Consider the following 19458-nt stretch of genomic DNA (forward strand, 5'->3'; position numbering starts at 1 on the left):
TGACCTCTTGTAGGTGTTACTGTTCCAGTCCCTTTCAAGCACTGCTCAGGACATCTAATGCATACAGGAGCATGATAAATTTTAGCTGCAGTTTTAGGTTTTTCCTTGGGCAACTGGAAGGATACTGGGGAAATGCCAGGCATTGGTCAACTTAGCAGAGCAGCTTTCATAGAAGGAATGAGAGGGCTGTTGACCAGGCAAGTAGAAAGCAGCATAGACCATGTGGATACAGTAAGAACAGATGGATAGGCTCTGTCTTCCAGAATTTTAGTGGGACTAATGCTCCAAATGTGTGTGTTTAGAAATTTTAGTTGAAAGCAAAATAGGAATTTCACTCTGCACTGTAACAATTGAGACATGCAGGAGTGGACAGGAAGGTTTCTGTGTGTGGATATTGTGGTGAAAACACAGTTTAGAACATAAGAAAGCCTGTAGTAAAATGTGCTATTCATTAGTTTTTCAACAAAGATGTGGTCTGAATGGCTGCTAATGGAATGCTTTCTTAAAGCAATGATTTTCTTTACTGTTTAGATGATGCACAATGCGAAAGTTTGGATAGAGGCTTTTTTTATTTTTTTGTGAGAACAGAGAAATGACTTTGTGTATTGAGTAAAATTACAACTTCCTAAAATGACATGCTGAGAAAATAAATGTATCTAAGTGATATTTGGCTCTAGGGGTGAAATGAAAGAACAAAACTACAAGACTTTGACCAGCCAAGTGAAGTTCTGACAAGGTCATATAACAAAAGCATAATAATACCACTCTGGGTTTCTGGTTATCATTTCAGTATGTACTCTGGCCAGTGAAAGCATTGCTAATTTTGTTTTCCACAGCTGTCCTCCATGTTATGAGTTTGTATTTTTGAGTTGTTGGATCTTTTTCTCTTCCAAATATACCTGCTTTTGGTTTCTTCCACAGTAATGAATAGTTTTGAGACTGTAAAAATAATTCTCTCAGTGCTTCTGCTAGAAGCAGTCAACAGAATCTCTCTGCAACTTAATATCTGGATATAACTTTGAAAGGTTATACCATGTATCTGCTAAATATCTTCACTCTGCAATGCAGGCAGGCAAATGCTTTTTTTTTTTTTTTTTTTTTTTTTTTTTTTTTTTTTTTACACCATAGGTTATAATCAAGCACTGTCAAAACAGGAGTGAGTGGTGTAAAGATTCAAGAGGTGATGCTTCCTCCTGTGCAGACAGTAGACTTTGCAGAGCATGTTAATGGGGTGTGAAGCTGCTGCGGAGGGAAAGCCCTGTGACAGGACACTTGGCTGAGTCTTTGGGAGGTCGGTGGCTTTGGGACACTGCCAGCCAGGCTAGCACAGGCTGACCCACTGCTTCAGTCACCTAAGAGCCTCTTCCCACTGTTCCCCTCATCTTCATCCCTGCAACCCACACCCCCCCAGCCCAGCCCTCCAATTTATTAAGTGTTGTGACTTGTGGAAACCTTTAATGGCCTATTGTTATCCGAGGCTGGGCAGCTGGTGTCTCCTGGAAGAGGTCAGACGTGCAAAATCCAGGTATATGGTGCAGGATGCCGTGGGACAACTAAACTTTTATGCTGAAATTTGATCTGCAGGACCAGTCATGGAGCAATGGGCTGGTAATGTCAAGCAACCTTTAGGCTATCCTCTTCAGTGCCTGAATTAGAAAATAAGTGTTGTAGCAGTATTTGAAGCATTTTCTTCTCATTTTCCTTGGACTGGTATATTACAATACAGAATCTCAGAGCTGATTCTCCCATGAACTAGATCTTGGATAACAATTGCCGCACTCACACTGATGCCATTTAGGTTTTGCCTTTTATATTTTGTGTTCTCTGTATTCTTCACACATGTATTTGTAGCTCTGTAGTCTATTGTATTAGTGACAACTTTTTCCAGTACTTTTCTATAGCTTTTTCTTAAGCAGAAAGACACGACAAATTGCAGAGCTTCACAGCCTGGGAGGTACAAGGCTGTGTGCTGTCTTGGCTCTTCCTGGGAACCAAGGCCAAGAACAATTCTTGAAGATACATTCTCATGGACAAAACACTACTAGTGCTGAAGGAGGGGCTCCAGAGAAGGGGCTTGACCTGAGGGGGAATTGCATTACCATATGTCCTCTTAAATGTCTCTTTTTATCGATTATGCTAATTTCCTAAAACCTATAAAAATATACTCACCCCTGGGCCAGTGGGCTGTTGTGGACATCTTTCCGTAACTGCCTCTGAAGGACTTAAAATAAAGATTTCATTTTATATTACCTTGAGTTTCATTTCCAGGTTGAGAAAAATGCAACAACACACTCTGCTCTTTTTCTTTATAAACAGAGCAGAGCATTCAGTTCAGTATCAGTTTAGTTCTGCTGGGGTGTGTGCTCCCTTCATGGTCAATGCTCTTATACCAATGAACACAGGCTTTGGTCTCTGTCTACAATAACTTTGTGATACAAAGGCCTGAAGAAAGGCTGTGATTGACCGTGCCACACACAGACAAGTGCTGGATTAAAATACAGAGTTTGGTGTTGTACTAGAGCTGTGGAGGGGAGAGCACAGCTGCTTGCATCAGGAGCTTGTGGGGTTGGGAGGCCAAGTCTCCTGTTTGGTGAAAAATATTGGACAGTTTCTGGCAGCAATCCTTGGTTTTAAATTTCAAAGAGTAAGGAGGCTCTTTGCATCAACTTACTTATATGAAAAGCCCTCTGTAGTGAGTTGGGCTGTATTATAGGGTAATATTGATTTGTGTTACTTCTGGGCTGCACTTGTAAGCCTGGTCCTGATGAGACTTGCTTGAAAGTATGAAAACACATGTTCATCCTGGTTTGATTTTTCTGCCTAAGGCAGTGGAAGGAGTTAAATTCATTTAAAAAGAGTTTTTTTTCAAGAAGGCATAGATTTTTCTCATTCTCTTCTCTTCAGACTACATGGCATCTACAGAGGGGGGGAGTGAGAAAATACCCAACAGCCCTATGTTTTCTGGAATAAAAGTTCTGCACTAGGAAAAAACACATTTCATCTCTTGTGCGTGTATGTGTGAACAAGCAGCAAAATTCTATGCCCCTGGGACTGGCTCCCATCCAGAGGCTTGCTTACACTGCAAGGGGGAGCAGGTGGTGTCTTTGCACAATGTCTGAGTTCAGGTTGCAGGTTATCTTGGGGGCAGCTTTAGCTTGTAGCCAGTGCTCTGTGGGAGCCTCTTGGCACATGCCACCTGGGAGGAACACTGAATCAGCCTGGCTTGGTCCTGTCCTCTGGCTGAGGTGGTGGTGGTGGAAATGCTGTACGGTTCTTCTCTCTACTGCTGTGTGTCACTTGAAGTGACCTTTTTGGTTGGGGGCTCAGAGGGATTTGCCCATAGCAATCTGTATCTAAATTGGGTCTTCAGAGTTGTGCTTTGAAGAATTGTTCTAGCAATGAGAAGTGTTTAAAATGCCAAAACTGTTGTGATAGTTTATTCCCATCTAAATCCCTTTTTTCCCCAGTCTGAAAGAGCATGATAGTTCTAGTCTATTTCAGTGTTGATGACATTTTCTATCCACAATTGCCTTTTTCTTCTAGAATTTTCTTGTCCCCAGTGCTCTTTTGGGATTAGAAGCAAAGCTGAATACCGTTTTAAAAAGTGAAACAGAACTTGAATGCCACCATCCAAGTTTGTAAAGGCAGACACACAAAGGTGTGTTAGATTTCATTCTCTGCTCCTTGGAGGATTGGTTCTCTGACTCATTTTTCCCTTTGCTGATGAACACTGAGCTGACACTTCCACGGGCAGGTTCACAGGTCTCTTTTCTGAGTGGCAATAGCTGATCTAATAACTGGATATCACAGTTGGATTGATTTCCCCATCATGCCTGCAGAGCATGACTTTGAAGTTACTGATGTTGAATTCCATCAGATAAGACCTCCTGGTCTCAGGAAGAACCTTTGAGGACTGGCCAAGGAAACTTAGAAGTCACAAGTCAGGGAATAGAGTTATTTAGTATTTTGAGTTGTTGGCTTTTGCTGTATTGCTTTCATCTCTTCACACCTTCGGGTTATTAAAGGACTTGTTGAGAAGGAATGGGGGCAGACTAGATTAAACAGTGTTAGCTCTTCACTCCTTGGGGCCTCTAGGTGTGACTGTATTGGTGAAAAATGATAAATTTAACTCCTAAACCCAGAGGAGGTCTGAGGATGTAGTAGTTTAGGGTAGTGTTCCACCCCAGTGTGATACAGGGCTTAGGGGAGAGCAAATGGTCTTCCAGCTTGGAAAGAGAAATCAGATAAAAGTATCTTGACACTGACCCTCTTAGAAAAGCCTGACTTGCTCTACACAAGTGAAGAAAATTTAAATCACTGCATAAGTCTAATGACTTCACTAGACCTCACTGAAAGTATAAGACAAAACAGCAAGAAGCTAAAAATTGCTTTTACTGCTAATATATTTTTCAGAAGTTCCTAATTTTGTTGTGCCTTCTCATTGTGCGTGGTACCTCGCCAACCCAGTGCCACAGGCTAAGATGTTCATTAGTATTCCTACTTATCTTCAGTAAAAATTAGTTACATTTGAAAAAGCATGTGCACAGGGTACATATAAACTGTGTCCTGGTGTTGGCAATTCTGTTGTTCATGCTTGTTAACTTTACTGTAGCCTTAGGGCTCTCTTGCTGACTCTGTTAAGCATGAAGTGCTGTAACTCAGAATACTGTTTATGTGTTAGGCCTTTAAACTCATCTTTACAAATATTTCTACTAGTTACACTGTGTTCTCTACCTTGCAGCAGTTCTAATTGTTCAAACTATGCAACTAATACTTGCTCATTTCCTCCTTTTCCCCAGCCTTCCTCTCTTTCTTAGATTTTAATAAAGCATTGGGAAACAGGTCAAGAAGGAAGAGGTCTGTATACAAAGGCAGTGAGGTTGGTAATGCCCGTGTGTAAATTGTTTCAGCAGCTCTGTCTAGGGTGGGGGAGGGAGAAAAGTATTGGAAACAGGACAAATCTGTTGTGGTGGGAGTGTATCACAGGTCCAGGAAGACAAACTGGTTCTGCTTCTGCTTCATTTCAGCAATGCTGGTCTTAGGAGAAAATCCAAACTCAGTTTTGTTAAATGTATTTAGGCATTTTGTGTTGGTTCTAAGATGAAAGTGCATCAGTATCAGAAGTCTAACTAGTGCTTATTTGGGTGAGCTATTAGGTGGAGAGTTCCAGCACGCTTCACATGACTTCCGTGCAGGTTTGTGTGAACTGTGGATCCAAGAGCTCAGTAAACATGAAAGCATCTTGCCCAAGTCCTTGTGGCTCAGCTCTTGCAGGATACTTCCACCAGGCTGCTGTTGCACACTGCTGCCGTTTGCTCTGCACCACCCAAGGCAGTGTTGGGGTCTGCAGTCAGGGCAGAGGGTAAGGAAGGAGCATGGATGGGCAGCTAGTGAAGGACTTTGTGGTGGCCTGGGGTATTAGGACTGGAGGAAGAGGGATGTGGAGTTGAGGACACGACTGGGGAAGGCAAGATATGTCATCTGGGAAAGGAAGAGGCTGGAGCTCTAGTTTGAGGATGGGGTTTGGGCAGACAGACCTAGAGCTGAATAGAAATAGCAGAGGAACAGAGGGCACTTCTGCTTCTCTGCTCTGTTTATGGCTTTTAATCTAAGACCATTTCTGTTTCCAAATTTGTCATACTAGTCTGTAGACAAAACCAGAAATAAAATATCACTGTAGCTGTATTTTCAACTGTTTGTATACTCATCAGAATGTTTTAGGGAGTCTTTTATGGCATATTACTTTAAAAGCCACCTAAATTTGCAGCACCTGTGTTGTACTGCATCTTCTGGAAGCTGATTTCAAAATGTCTTGGTGAGCAGGTTTTTTTATAGCCTGTAGGTATGCAGGTTTTGCTACTGGAGCACTGCAGGACATTCAACAGCAGTGGCTGAGGTGGAAACCTTTGTTATTTGAATATTCAACTTTGATTTGGCTAATAGTTGTGATTTGAAGGCTTAAGGAAAAAACTAACAGGAAAAAACACCTCACCATCAACCCTACTTATCCTCTCCCTCTGTCTTAAAAGAAATAGTGCTTGGTAAGCCACCTTTGGAGGAACAGAATGGGACAACAGTGACTGGGACTCATGTCATCAGCTGATATTTGAAAGCCCTGATTCCTAGTTCCTAAACTGACAGGATACTGAGTAAGTGAAATGCCTAACAAAATTGAAAATGTCTGTCAGAAATATTGCAGCTTCCCCCTGTAGGAGGATGTTTTAAATGTGAAACTTCTCCTTTAAACATTCTGTGTGAAAGTTGTTTAAAAAAGACAGCACTAGTACCTCAATATTTTCTATTTTGAACATTATTTAACCTTTCAGCTCTTGTTATGCTGTTATCTGTGTGTGAGATCTGCACTGTCTTGGAGAAGGATGATGGAAGGCTGAATGTGTGTCCATTTCTATGCATCTAAGGATTTAGTCACAGGCAGCATAGACAGTTACGTAAAATATATCCTGAGGAAAAATACTGTGGTGCAACTCACCTCATAACGAAATTCTTTAAATAAAAATTTAAAATGTTGAATCCTTCTGGTGATAGAGAGCTCTGCACCTCTTTCCATGAACTGCAGAATCCTTTAATCTTTTGCATTTGCTGCATTTGCACCTACTTCAAAGCTTTGCTGCAGGCGTTGGAAAGGATCCTGGCACTCGGTGGGAATAGGGCGGGGATGTGAAATTCTGTCATCACTTGGAAACTGCAGCCATTTCTGAAGTGCCAGTGTGATCTATCTTTACAAAAGGGCAGCAGCATTATACAACTAATTTGGGAATATAAGGAAACGTGTCAGTATTGGCTGTAGTTTTAGAACGATTTAAAAAATAAAAACCCAACTCATTATACTGAGCAGTGCTTGCCAATATAAGGAGAGAGCAGAAGATAGTATGGTAATGATTGTTGGGCATCTATATGGGTAAATGCTAATTTACCTTGTGGTTTTGAAACCAGCTGTAAGATGAACCCTGGATGAAATCCAGCCACTGATGTGAAGGTCTGGTGGCACTGGGATGTAACAGTGGGTACTGAAGATGAGCTGGAGAAGAGGGGGTGAAAGTGTTAATTTGAAGAGGCAGGGCTGTGTTATTTTTAATAAAGAAGGTAGTCTGAGTTTCAGCTGTTATCACTTGTCTCTCAGCTGGTATTTTAAGAAATAAAATCTACTTTAGGACATGTTTTAGGTGAGCTGACTTAGCATGGTAGAAGCTGAGGGTGGTGATGCTTTACAAGAACCAGTCTTCTGCTCCTGACACCTGTACCCCAAACTGTACCCAAACCTCCTACTGACTGCTGTGGGAATGAGCAAACTTGTGATGAAAACATTTGTCCTGTTTCAAGACTGATAGATCTGTGTGAATACCCCAAAAAAGTATGTAATTAACAGATGTCTTGGTTTCATATTGCTTTATAAATGGAAAAAGTTCAGTCATAAATCTCAATCATTAATGTCATCTGCTTACCCTGAGTTGTGCTTTAGCATATACATCTGCTGCTTTGACTTGCAAAACTGCAAGATAGTGCTTTTCATTCAAAGAATTTAATTGTGTAAGAAGCTGCAAGGTTTTTATGGTACTTAGATAGTGTTTTATTTTAAAGGCCATATTAAGAGTGTTCTACAACTAAGTTTCAGAAAAATTAGACACTATAATGTGTTTTAAGCTGCTGCTATGGTAAAGAATTGCTATTCTTGGGTTATAAAAGGTGACTAAACTGCTCCTAAAAGTGAAATCCAAGTGCAGTATAGCTTTTTGTTTTGCAGTGCACTTAAGTGTTGAATTCACATGATTCTGGGAACAGAAGGCAATTTCCAAGATGCTTCCAAGGCTGGAGAAATAGATTTGGTTTTTCATACTCAATGAGTTTTTAAATGACCTATACTGCCAATTTCCTCGTATAGCTGAGTCAGTTGGAAGAGTATATTTTGAGGATAAAATGCATTTTAAAACGGTTGTACCTCTAAGTTTTTGCTGTGTTACTGCAGTAGTTCTGTTAGCTTTTAACATGGTGCTGCATGTCCATGCTCCCAATTAACAAACACCTGAATGCCAGAAGAAGAAAAGGAATCTCCAAGCAAGAGCTGGGAGAAATATGGGTCATAGTGTCCTGAAGTTGTGTTTTTAAATTGGAATGGTACATTCAATGATTGCAAAAATAACCTATATATCTCAAAATAATATTCTCTAGAAATTTACCAGCCTTTAATTGCTGTTGGAAAGGCAAGAACTAGGCTGCACTTTGATCTCTAGTTAATAAACTTGATCTTGGTTTACACTTCCTTCAGTTATGGAAGATCAAAGGACAGTTAAAGCTGAGACCTTGGATTCTGCATGTGTAATGTGATGTTATTTTGTGTTTGGTGTTGGAGGCAGTGTTGTTTCCTCAAGGCAATAAGCTGGGAAGAGGTGGCTGCTGTTGAGGCTCTGTGATAACCACTCTGTTCGTGTTATAGATGCCCAAACAGAATATAATGTGTTCATACCTTATGAATTCTTATTCCAGTTAGCTGGCAAAGATCTAACAAACAACTACAACCAACCCAGCAGAAAACCAACTTGCATATTGCCCAATATTTTATTTTTATAAAATCTTTCTACAGCTAGTGTAAAATCAATAGACAATCTGTAGTAATTGCAGTCAAAAAATAGTACATCCTTTTCCAAAAAAAAAAAATAATGACACAACGTAGCCCATGCTGACATGAATTAATTTACATTTAGTACTAGACATGTCATCATTCATGAGGAACACGTGCTCCTTCTAATTAATCTTGAATGTTGCACACACTCTGACTTGCCCAGGCAAGAACAGATTGAGAATTATTGTACATCTGTACAGTAAGAGATCAGAATACCATATTTATTCCAGGTTTCTAGCTTTCTGCATAGATGCATTTTTACAAGTATTGTAATTGCAATATTGCTGTAAACTTTTTAATTGTATGATTAAAATAGGATTTTAATCAGTGAACTTTATTCCACAGACATTCTGCTAGGTAACCATATGCAACATAGCCACGTTTTTGTCGCATGGCTGTAAGAGACATGGAATTAATAAATGAACGATTCTTTAAGCAACAATAAGTACATGGGGGAACCAATGCATGCAAAAATTAAATTGAGTTCCTAGATGATTGAGAGATATCTATATATCATGTGTATATATATATATAATCTCTCATCCTCTAGTTTTTAACTCAGTATGTGAGCATCGTCCTCAATTGTTTTGGATCTGCACATCTGTAGTTTAAGATTTTTTTTAGCATCTATTTGTTTTATAACGTTTCCTGGTTATATCACTTTGTCTGGTATGAGGTGAAAAAAATGAGTTGGAGAGGGCTGCTATACTACATTATTAGAGGACAAGATTGCAAATACAATTTTACCACCTGTCCATATCTGCTTTTTCCTTTTTTAATTTCTCAAATTGCTGTACTTCGGTAAGAATTGCTTTCTCTTTCTTGAAAGCTGCAAAAGCCTATCTTGTTGGACTGTAAGCAGAACATTGGAAGAATCTAAGAAACCATCAGTGTTGTAGGATTTGCTGGTTTTGCACTGTGCCAACATGGCTTGTGGTGGGCTCAGCAGCCCCCAAGTAGGAAAGGTCTGGCTGTGAGAACCCCTGGGAATCCTGGGCACTGTAGGCACAAACCAAGAGGCAAAGATCAAACCCTTGGCAAACGTTCTACCCCAGATGCTGAATGGGCAGAAAGGCTCCTTTTGGTGCTGCTGCCAGTGCTGAGCTGGCAGAAGGAAATGACACCCAAAAATCAGCGCTCCCTGCAGTGAGAACTTTCTGTAGATCTGTGCTGAGCACATCCAGTAGCCAGCATTTAGTGTAGCCTCTTGTGGGGCAAGTGATGCCATGTGTTATCTGTCCATGAAAGCAAAAATGTTTTGAGGAATGTAAAAAAATTCCCATTTTTCTTTGTTTCATGAGGCAACGTAGGAACAGCTGTTACAAGGACATGGAGAAATGTGGACCCTCTGGCTGAGAATAAAAGACTGGAACTTTGGGTTTTGCCAGTTCCATCTTAATGACTGGTTTTGGAACAGAAGTGTTCTAGGAAAGGGCTGATAATATAAAAATATCTGGTAGGTTGGTTTGTTTTTGCTGTAAATTTGTAGTCAGAAAAAAAGGAAAAAGAAGCGTTAGAATTGCAGGACTTCTGGGAGTCAAATTTTCTGTCTCTTGACTATCTTAGCAATTTGAACAAATATTCTCTTCTGAATGTCTGGCATTCCTAATTATTGCTGTAGCTAATTTGTCTCATCTTTTCCAAATTATTGTATTACTTTGTCTGATAAAGTGTATTCTTGTATTTGAAAATAGTAACATATAGCTTTTTATCATTCACTTTTTAATGACATTTTTTGCAGATTTTCCTGGTGATTAGTGCCAAGAAATAGCTGAGGAAAAAAAAAATTCCTGCAGTTGAGTAATATCTCTCCTCTCTGGATACTTTATGAGCTCAGGAGATCTTTATTGTTGTCTCAGAAGGTCTGGAAGGCAAAGATTAAATTTCACTAAGGTCTAATCAGATTTTTGTAAAGTTGAGCCAGAAAACGAGGTTGCTTCTGTCTCCATTTTTGACTGGTTTGCTCTTTATTTTTTAAAATTGCATCTCTGACATCCCTGCTCTGGTGATGGCGCAGGCAGTCACAGCATTGCCTCCTCAAGAGAGGGAAGCTGCAGAGAGGGCTGCAGAGGAGCTCAGTGCTCTGGCAGAGTTCTTGCTCCTGCTCTGGTGTTGTGGCACCTTTCCACAACTGAACTGAAGAGCGGGCAGTAGAGTCCTTGATGCTGCTGCTGATTTTCCTGCTGAGCAGACGTGTGAGATGTGTCTGACTGAGCGCAGGCAGGGCCAGCGCTGCTGGCGAGTTCCTGCAGCCCTGCACCCTGCAGTGCAGCTTCTCTGGGCTCCGGGAGGGCTCAGAGTGAGGGTCCAAAGCCCAAGACAGGGCTCACAGCACTGCTCAGAAGCTGCTGCTCTCCAGCTGCCACTTATCTGCCTGGCTAAGGAACTCATTTGTTGGTTACCCTCTAGAAATGCTTTGTTTTTCAGTTTATTCCAGTCCTACTCTTTGGAACTGAGATAACAGGTAAGTGTGAGGTGCTGCTGTTTTGGTATCAATGGCACAACTCCTACCTACTTCAACAGAGCTAACTAAGTTCTCTCTCCTCCCTGTCCTATTTTTTCCACTTATTTTTCTTGGGTTTTTCCCCTGCTTTCTGCTTAAGGGTTTTTCCAGTGCAGGCAGAGAAGGGGTGATGGTGGTGTGTCTTAGGCTGTTTATTAGGTGCAAAAGTGATGAATAAAATTGTCATGGGAGACAATTATGTAATAAATAAATTCTCTTACACTTTTGAGCAGCTGTTTAGCTACATGGGATTTTAGGTAGATGGATAAAAGGGATAGGCACAGGAGCAGAGATTGGAGGTGGGAGGAGAAACCAACATTTTCTTTCCAAGACTATTCTTGTCCTGCTGATTTTCGGGAAAGCAAATCAATAGAATAAATTTGTCACTAAGTCTACAAATGTCCTTAAAAACAATCATATCTAACCATGAGGAGGAAGAATTTAAAGATATAGATTGTAATGCTGAGGCCAAAAGTCCACCTGTATGCTCTCAGCCAGTGCTCAGTATTGGATTATTTGCCTCCTTGATGTCTGAGGGCCAAACTTTCTTTGCAGATTTTACCCATTTAAACCCCATTAGCTTTTGTGGTTTGAATTTTCACATCTGCACTCGGGTGCCAAGTGTGTCACCCAGCAGGCTGTTGTGATAGCTGTCCAGTGATGTGACATCCTGTGTGCTCCCAGCATCCTTCCTGCTTTGTGCCGAGTGCATCCCTGGGAGCAGCTGGTGTGGATAACTGACCTGCACCTTTGTGTTTGTTTCCATCCCACTCTTCAGACGCTGTAGAATTAAAACTATGAGCAAACCCGCCTGGCAAACTTGGCAGATTCTCTCTTTATTCATGAAGGCAGATCTAATGTTCCCTGACAAATTGTTCCAGAGAAACTGTCTTGTAAAATACAGGATCTGCCAGTTCCTTCATACCAAACCATATTTCTATTAGGACACAGTGTTAATGGTTCACTGGAAAGTACAATGCTTGGTGCAGAGTGAATCTGAAATCATTTAGCATACTTGATTGTTAACTGAGCTAACTATCCTGTGAGTGCATTGCCTGCCATCTGTCCATTTACTTGACAGCCTTGGAGGGGGATAATCTTGAGAGCTGGCACTGATCCAGTTTGCTGCAGGTCTGCTTTCTAGTGTTTTTGTAGCAGATGTTGTGCCACATGCCCAAAGCTGCTGTGTGCTCAAATTTTTAATTTTGGGAGGTGTCTGACTGTCTTAGACATAGGATCTGCATTTGTCTTAGCAGCTCCTTATGGAGTGCCTTTGTTATAAATGATAATCTGATGAAAGAACCAGAGCCAAAACCTTGAGGCCTCTGTCACAGGATTTCTAATGGGTCCAGTGGACACTGGAATGGATCCTGACTTGTCAGTTGCTAATGTATTTTTTATCCTTTTAATGATGCGTCTTTGAAAGCATGGCCCTTGTAAAACATTTAGGATGGAATTAGAGAGCCCTCAAGTTTTCACTGTGCTTTTAAGGAATTGAATAGTCCTTATTTATCTAAGATGCTCCAAAACTGTTTATATTCATAGGTCCTTGCCTGTTATGCACAGAGAAAATGGAAGTTACACTGAATTTTTTCTCTTCTGTCATCTTCCATAGATAACATTATCCTGCTGAAAGCCAGATGATCTTAAATAAATGTAAATCAGCCAAGGTAAGGTGAAGCTTCAGGAGCAGTTGTGTTTTTCAATTCCATGATTAAAATGCTTTGCTCTTCCTGTGCAGCTTGGTGGTTGTCAGCAGAGTAGCAGGAGGGAATTATCATCTTGCTGCAGCAATCCCTGCTGCTGCTGATAGGGAAGATTTCTTCTTCGCTCATTCCTTGCTTTTCCTTAAGAAAAAAGCAAAAGGGGGAAAAAAGTCAATTGGGCAACACAACATAATGGATCTCAATACATTTTCTACATGTCATCCATTTCAAGAGGTTTGCTATATGGAACAGGTAGCTGCTGGGTTATCCACAGCATCTTTCTTCCATCCTGGTCTATATTTCCACTTGATCACTTTGTTTTGGATTGCCTGGATGAGTTCTTGGAGGATGACAAATGATATGACGGTGCTTGTTCAGCTCTAAAGCAACTGCCCACAGATTTGCCTCTGTGTATGTAAATAAAATATAGTACAAGAGGTGACCTGTTTTATGTGTCAGACATAGGACACTTTCTAATCTCAGTAATTAATTTATCACCTTTCAGAGGAAAACTTATGGGTTGTTTTTTCGGTGTGTGGTGTCCGTGCGTCTTTGAGCTTAAAATGTTTGGTTCAGAGTCTCTGATTTGGAAAATATTAAAGGTGAATGAAAAAAAAATGTGATTACAACACTCAATCTTCTTAATTATTTTCTATTGTTCAGTCTGTTAAATGCCATTTGCCTGTCAGGGAAGTGCATCCCATGTGCAGGGAACATTGCTGGAGTGCTGCAGAAGTGACAGGTTTTGAATATCTCGAGTTTTGGGAATGGCCTTCATAATATCTCTAACTAGAATACTGACTAGGTAGTTAATCATAATCTAGGATCTCAGGCTGAGAAATGCTCCTAGTTCATGCTGTGTGTGAAGACATCTGTTACTGAGCAACAAATGTCACTCTCTTTCCAGATGAGTTATTAGCAAATGTTAAAAAGACAGGTATACAGTAAAAGTTTAATGCCTATGAAATGACCTGTGAGGCTGCAAATGCCTTAGCATATGGAATATAATTCTGAGTAATAAAGAGATGAGCATTCAAGAGCATTTATGATTATTAAAAAAAAATAAAATACTGCTGCCAAGTAAAAATCAACCAAAGAATTCACCTTACTGTTCCAGCAATGCATGCTTTACAAATATGCATGCCATAGTTTATGGAGGCATTTAGCTGAACAAGGCAACAAATGTTTTCTGGGAAATAATATAAGGCAATGTATTTGTCTACCCTTGAAAATGTGTAGTTGCTTTCCTAAGGCTTGGAAGCAATCTTGCTAAAGCAGAACATAAAACTTTTAGTATATCAAGATACCAGTAGAGAGTGGACTTCATTTAAGTAAGGTGAAGATACGACATTTATTGATCTTATAAGATAAAACACTTCACTCTTCTGTACCAGCATAAGAATAGAGTTAGAGCAAGCTCTAGCTATCACAAGTATTTAATTTCCCATACCATACATAATTTAAGTCACATAAGAATAAGTGTCTGAAGTATTTCTCTAAAATATCTACATTAAATTCTGTTCTATTTACATCAGGACAGCTTCTCCTGTTCTTACCTGTTAAATCCTGGGACAGATGTTGGCAGTTCTGGTGTTCAAACGCTTGTGCCAGTGCTCCAGGATGCAGCACCTCTCTTTGTGCTTGGTGTGCATTGGGGTAGATAATGAATGAGACCTGATTAATCATGGTACAAATAGTTTGGAAGACAGGCAATAAAAACAAAAAACTTGTTAGGTTTTATAAATAAAGCTGTGCAGGAACCTTACTTTATCTTCTATCCGTCTTCCTAATCCTAAAGTCAGGCACTTTCCCTCTCCCTTATCTTTCCTTCATTGCTTAGCAACATTCATGGGTGAGCTTACTTAAAGCACAGCTTTGTTCCCAGATGTGATTTCCGTAATATTTGCAGGCTTAACAGTTCTGAGATGTGAAAATCGGCCCCCTTCCTCCCCACCACCATTAGCCTACTTCACTAAATAATAGTCTTTCTTGTTCTCTCCTGCACCCCAGGCATGTTTTCAGTTTTTGTCTCTACTGTTTTGATCTAACCAAGAGACTTGTAGAAAGAGAGTGGGGAGGTTCAAGTAAAGCTTTAATTATGGAGAACATGCATACAATGTGCACAACGAAGCTGCGTCTTGGGAGTAGAATTGAAGTGTAAATGCAGAATGGTCAAGAAAAGAACTGTTATTTCTCTCAGCTCAATTAGTTTTTTTTGAAGTTGAGATTGAATAAATGGCATTTTTCGTGCCAGCATTCTTGTGCTGAAATGTATGACCAATTTCATATTACCATATAGCCTTGAACAATCATTCTAAGTAGGGAAAAGCTACAGTAACTAATTGCTTCCTACACAGTTGTTCTAACTTTGGCAGTACAGTGACATATCAACGCTACCTAGTAATGTTCAGTTTGCCAGACTAATCTGCATCTGTATTTAATCCTGTTTCTGGAGGATGATCTGGTTTATCCATTCTGTTTCCCCTTGTTTTCGCTGGCTGCTTTTCTGTAGTTCACTACGCTTTGAGTTATGGGTGGGTTTTGAGTGTGTGTTTTCTTCTGCAAGCCAGAAGATGTTAATGCACATCTCTTTGATCTCAGAGACAAGCTAGATCACTCACCAAGGAGACTTGTGTTGAAATGCAAACATTCCCATTGAAGTCTCTCTTAATTTATGTGCAGGACAGTATGTTTATAAGTAAAAGCTGGTGGTAAGTCTTCAAGGGTTCTATTGCTTCAACAACGTCATAACCACCTTGCTGATATTCCACTGAAAAGTTCCCTGTTTTGAAATGGAAGACTTCCCGGGTATGGAAAACCTTGGGGCTTTTGCCAGGCAGAATGATCTTATGTCAAGTCTTATGTTTAGGTCTCTCTCATGGACTTAGAGGTTGACACTTCAGCTGAATTACCAACCTTATGAAATCAATAATTTTGGAGGGGCTATTGCCCAGAGGGGTTGAAGTGCATGCTCGTGTGTTCCCTCAGCTCTAAGATAGCTAAAGAAATAAGCCCCTTTTAAAAAGCATGTAACCTGCAGTGGCAAATCATCTAACTTTTTTTTTTTAGGATTCTGGGAAAAGGCTGCAGAATTTTTCTCTGACTTGGAGAATTGCAATTAATCTGTAATCTGTTTGATTCTGTTTGTTTGGGTAGAAATCAAATTAAATTCTGAGTTACGGTGCATTCTCTGTGTCTCTTGTCACAGACCTTTCAACAGGAGGATTAATTAATAAAAGCCTGGGTATCCCTACATGAAGCATTTATAAAATAAGAGGATGCCCAAAAGCATTTATGACAAGAGCACTGAAGAACTTTTGTAATTCTTCACTCTGGCTTCCATGTACTAGCTAGTGTGTTCCTCCTGCTGCACCTTGTTTCTCTAAGGAAAGTGTGCTATTCTCTTTATAATGTTTCATGGTGGCTTTGTGTTTGTTGTTTTTTTTTTTTTTTTATCTAAGTGTTGGTTCTTGTGAGGAAAAGCCAAAAAAATAAAAAAAGGAATTGAGAAAAGGTGAGTTGATTTTTTTTTTGTCTAAGAAAAGCAAGAAAACAAGTGTCTGTCATTCTTAATACACGAAATTGATGCAAATGTAGTTTTTGATTGATACATTAGTTGTTTAAACCGTGTGTGTGCCTAGGAGTTGTTTTGGGCTGTGAGGTTCTCCAGGTGTGTTCTCCCTGTTACCACAGGTGGTGGTTCAAACTTTTGCCAATTCAACACCTGCTCAGGATGTCTGCTATGGGAGCACCCTTGCAGTTCCAGTCTCTTTCCCCATGTTTGCCTTCATCCCCAAGTTTTTCTGTTGCTGACAGAATATTACTTAGTGCAGTTCTGTGTTTCATCCCTAAGGCAAGGTGTCCTTCTGCCCCAAATCATCTCCAACACCTTCCTGTGCCCACCCACCAAAAAGAAAGAGACAAAAAATCCCCAAAGCTTGAGTGATGTATTTTTAAACTGCAAAATAAAACAGCAGGCCCGTATTTTGGTGTGATGAGTGTGATTGTTACTAGTGCAAAATGCTCTCTTCCTCAGAAAGTGCAGAAATGTGCAAGGTCCTGGCAGTTCTGTGCTCTGTACTCATCTTGTGTATTGAGGCATTTTGATGCATTACAGAACTGAGTTCAGTTTTCCTATCCTTTTGTCTTAGAATATATGGTTAGGAGCCAGATGTGATAGCCTCTGAATGAAGAAAAATCATGCATTTTTAAAAAATACAGTATAATTGTACCATGTTTCCTGATCAACAAATATGCAGCTGGACAGCAGAATGTCTGACTCTTTCCCTCCTGTCGTCCCTTTAAATGAATGCTGCTTTTTCAAGAGTTGAAAGACTGAAGATACCACTTGCTATGTGTTTGTACTGTTGTCCAAATTTGGGCTAACAGTGAGGGATAAGTAAAAAAGTTGCTCTGTGTTTTCTCGCACTCTTTTGGTAGAAGTGGTTTTCAAAGGCAGATGTTAAACAGTCTTTGGATTACAGTGTCCTCTAATCTATCCTAACTGCTGTAGGAGTTACAATGTTTGTATATGAAACCTCATAATGCTAAAGGGACCTGTAAATTGCTTGGGTGCTGTCATAGCTGCTGATGCTTTGGAAGTAAACATCACTCTTAATGTTAATGGTTTTTGAAATTGTTTTCCTTAGGTACTGATTTAACTTTTTGCCAGACTACATTAGAAATTGCACAGCTGGCCTGAGGTGAATGAAGAGTAGAACATTTTTGCAAATATCTACCCAGCAATCAATTGTTACTGCTTGAGAGCAGATAAAGGGGTTGGGGTGTTGCTGGAACCAGTTCTCCCATGTCACAGCCCAGTGTAACACCAGAAGTTCACCAGCTGCCTTGCACCGTTAGGTAGGATGAGGCACAGTGGAGGTGATGAGGCTGAAGATAAAACAATTAACTTATGCTTTTCATGTTCAAAGCACTTTAAAGACAGTATCAAATTAATCTCCACCACAGTCTGAATAAATATTCTAAGTGGTTCTCCAGCTTGGTTGCTGTCATTATCAGCACTTTCCAGGTGATGGGATACTTTGTCTTTACTCTTTAAATTCCTGCTGCTCTTTGTCCAAGTCCTGCTGACTTTGCCATTCTGGCAGAAGCCCTGAAAAACCCCCCTTTTATCTGGAATAAAATTAAATGCTTGACTTGGAGCATGTGTAAGAAAAGTATGGAAAACCAGAGCTGGAAAAGTAAGTGGGGAAACTTGGGTACTGTTGTCTGAGTGAAACCTTGAGGATTGCAGTGGAGTATCCCTTGTATCTGTTTTGTTCTTTGTGTTAAGGGCCTGGATTAAGTTGATTATAATTGTAAACAAAGATTATGCAGCTTTTTGGGGAAGGATCCTTAACACCTGGACTGTAAACTTTGGTTGTCATACCAGGTGTTTCCAAAATGTGTGTGTGTGCCCCCTGTTCCTGCCCACTAATGTTTTTTCCGTTTGGTATGAAAAATTATTCTGTGAATTTGAAAATTGGTTTGAAAAATCAAAGACATGGACTTGTTTTGTTTGGTTTATTTTCTTTTCCTCCAGAGAAGGTATTATGCATCTGGAACATTTTGCTGAATGTGGGGCTGTCATGTTGTTAACTTTCCAGCTCTCTGACCCTAATGATTTCACTATGTTTCATATATTGCCTTATCTCTCTTGTTGGACTTTATAGAAGAAAGTGTGTGATGTTTGTGTGCAGCTGAGGACAGAGGATGGACTTGGATTGAGCACAGACTTCAGCGCTGTTCAGTTTTAAATAATGTGCAATAATTGCAAAGCAGAAGTGCCCTTAGACATCAGCCTTGGTGCTGCATTTAGAAAGTCTCCTGGATGACATCTAAAGGGGAAATGTCACCTTGCTTTTGCAGGCAGTTCTAGGTAAAGGCAGGCAAGGACACTGATCCTTGAAAACTGAGCAACCAGTTGGTGTGACACACAAAATGCTTCAAGAAGTTGCTTCTGGGATTCACTGCGGAGAAAGCTTTTAAACTCTTTCTTAATGGGGCTTTTGTGAGTTGCTAGAACACGCCTGCTTAGGTGACTGTGTCACTTCCAGCCGGAGGCAGCTCTGTTTGGTGCGGGGCTTGGGCAGCAGGAGCGGGCTGGGAGCGCTGGGGCAGCGCTCCTGTGACTCTGGGAATGGCACTGCTGGGTGTCCCGGGCACAATCCTGCTCACATCACCCCCTGTAACACCCAGGTACAGAGGCACTGCGGAACTGGGATCATCCCCCTGTTAGGAACTTAGGGTAGATGAATTCTGCACGCTCTTTGTGTGTGCTTTGCCCGTGCTTCTGTTCCACTTAACCTATTCCTTGTAGCTCTAAGGAGGCAGGCAGAGAAAAGTGACACTGAAAACCCAAGCAACGATTTGGGTTCTAATCCTACAAGCTCTTAGGAGCTTGCCAAACTGTATTTTTAGACAGCTGTATTTATCCTATTCTGCAAACTAGATTTTGTGTCTAAGAATTCCTAAAAACTGGGACTTGAAGGGATGTTTTACTGTAATAGATGGTTTTGTTAGTCTTCAGGGGGAACAAGAGTTAAACTTAAACAGGTGGGAGTTTTTTTTTTCCTAAAATGGTTTCTTTAATAAGGACATATTGTCTCATC

Source organism: Cinclus cinclus, chromosome 13, assembly GCF_963662255.1.
Source record: "Cinclus cinclus chromosome 13, bCinCin1.1, whole genome shotgun sequence".
NCBI classification, from domain to species: Eukaryota; Metazoa; Chordata; class Aves; order Passeriformes; family Cinclidae; genus Cinclus; species Cinclus cinclus.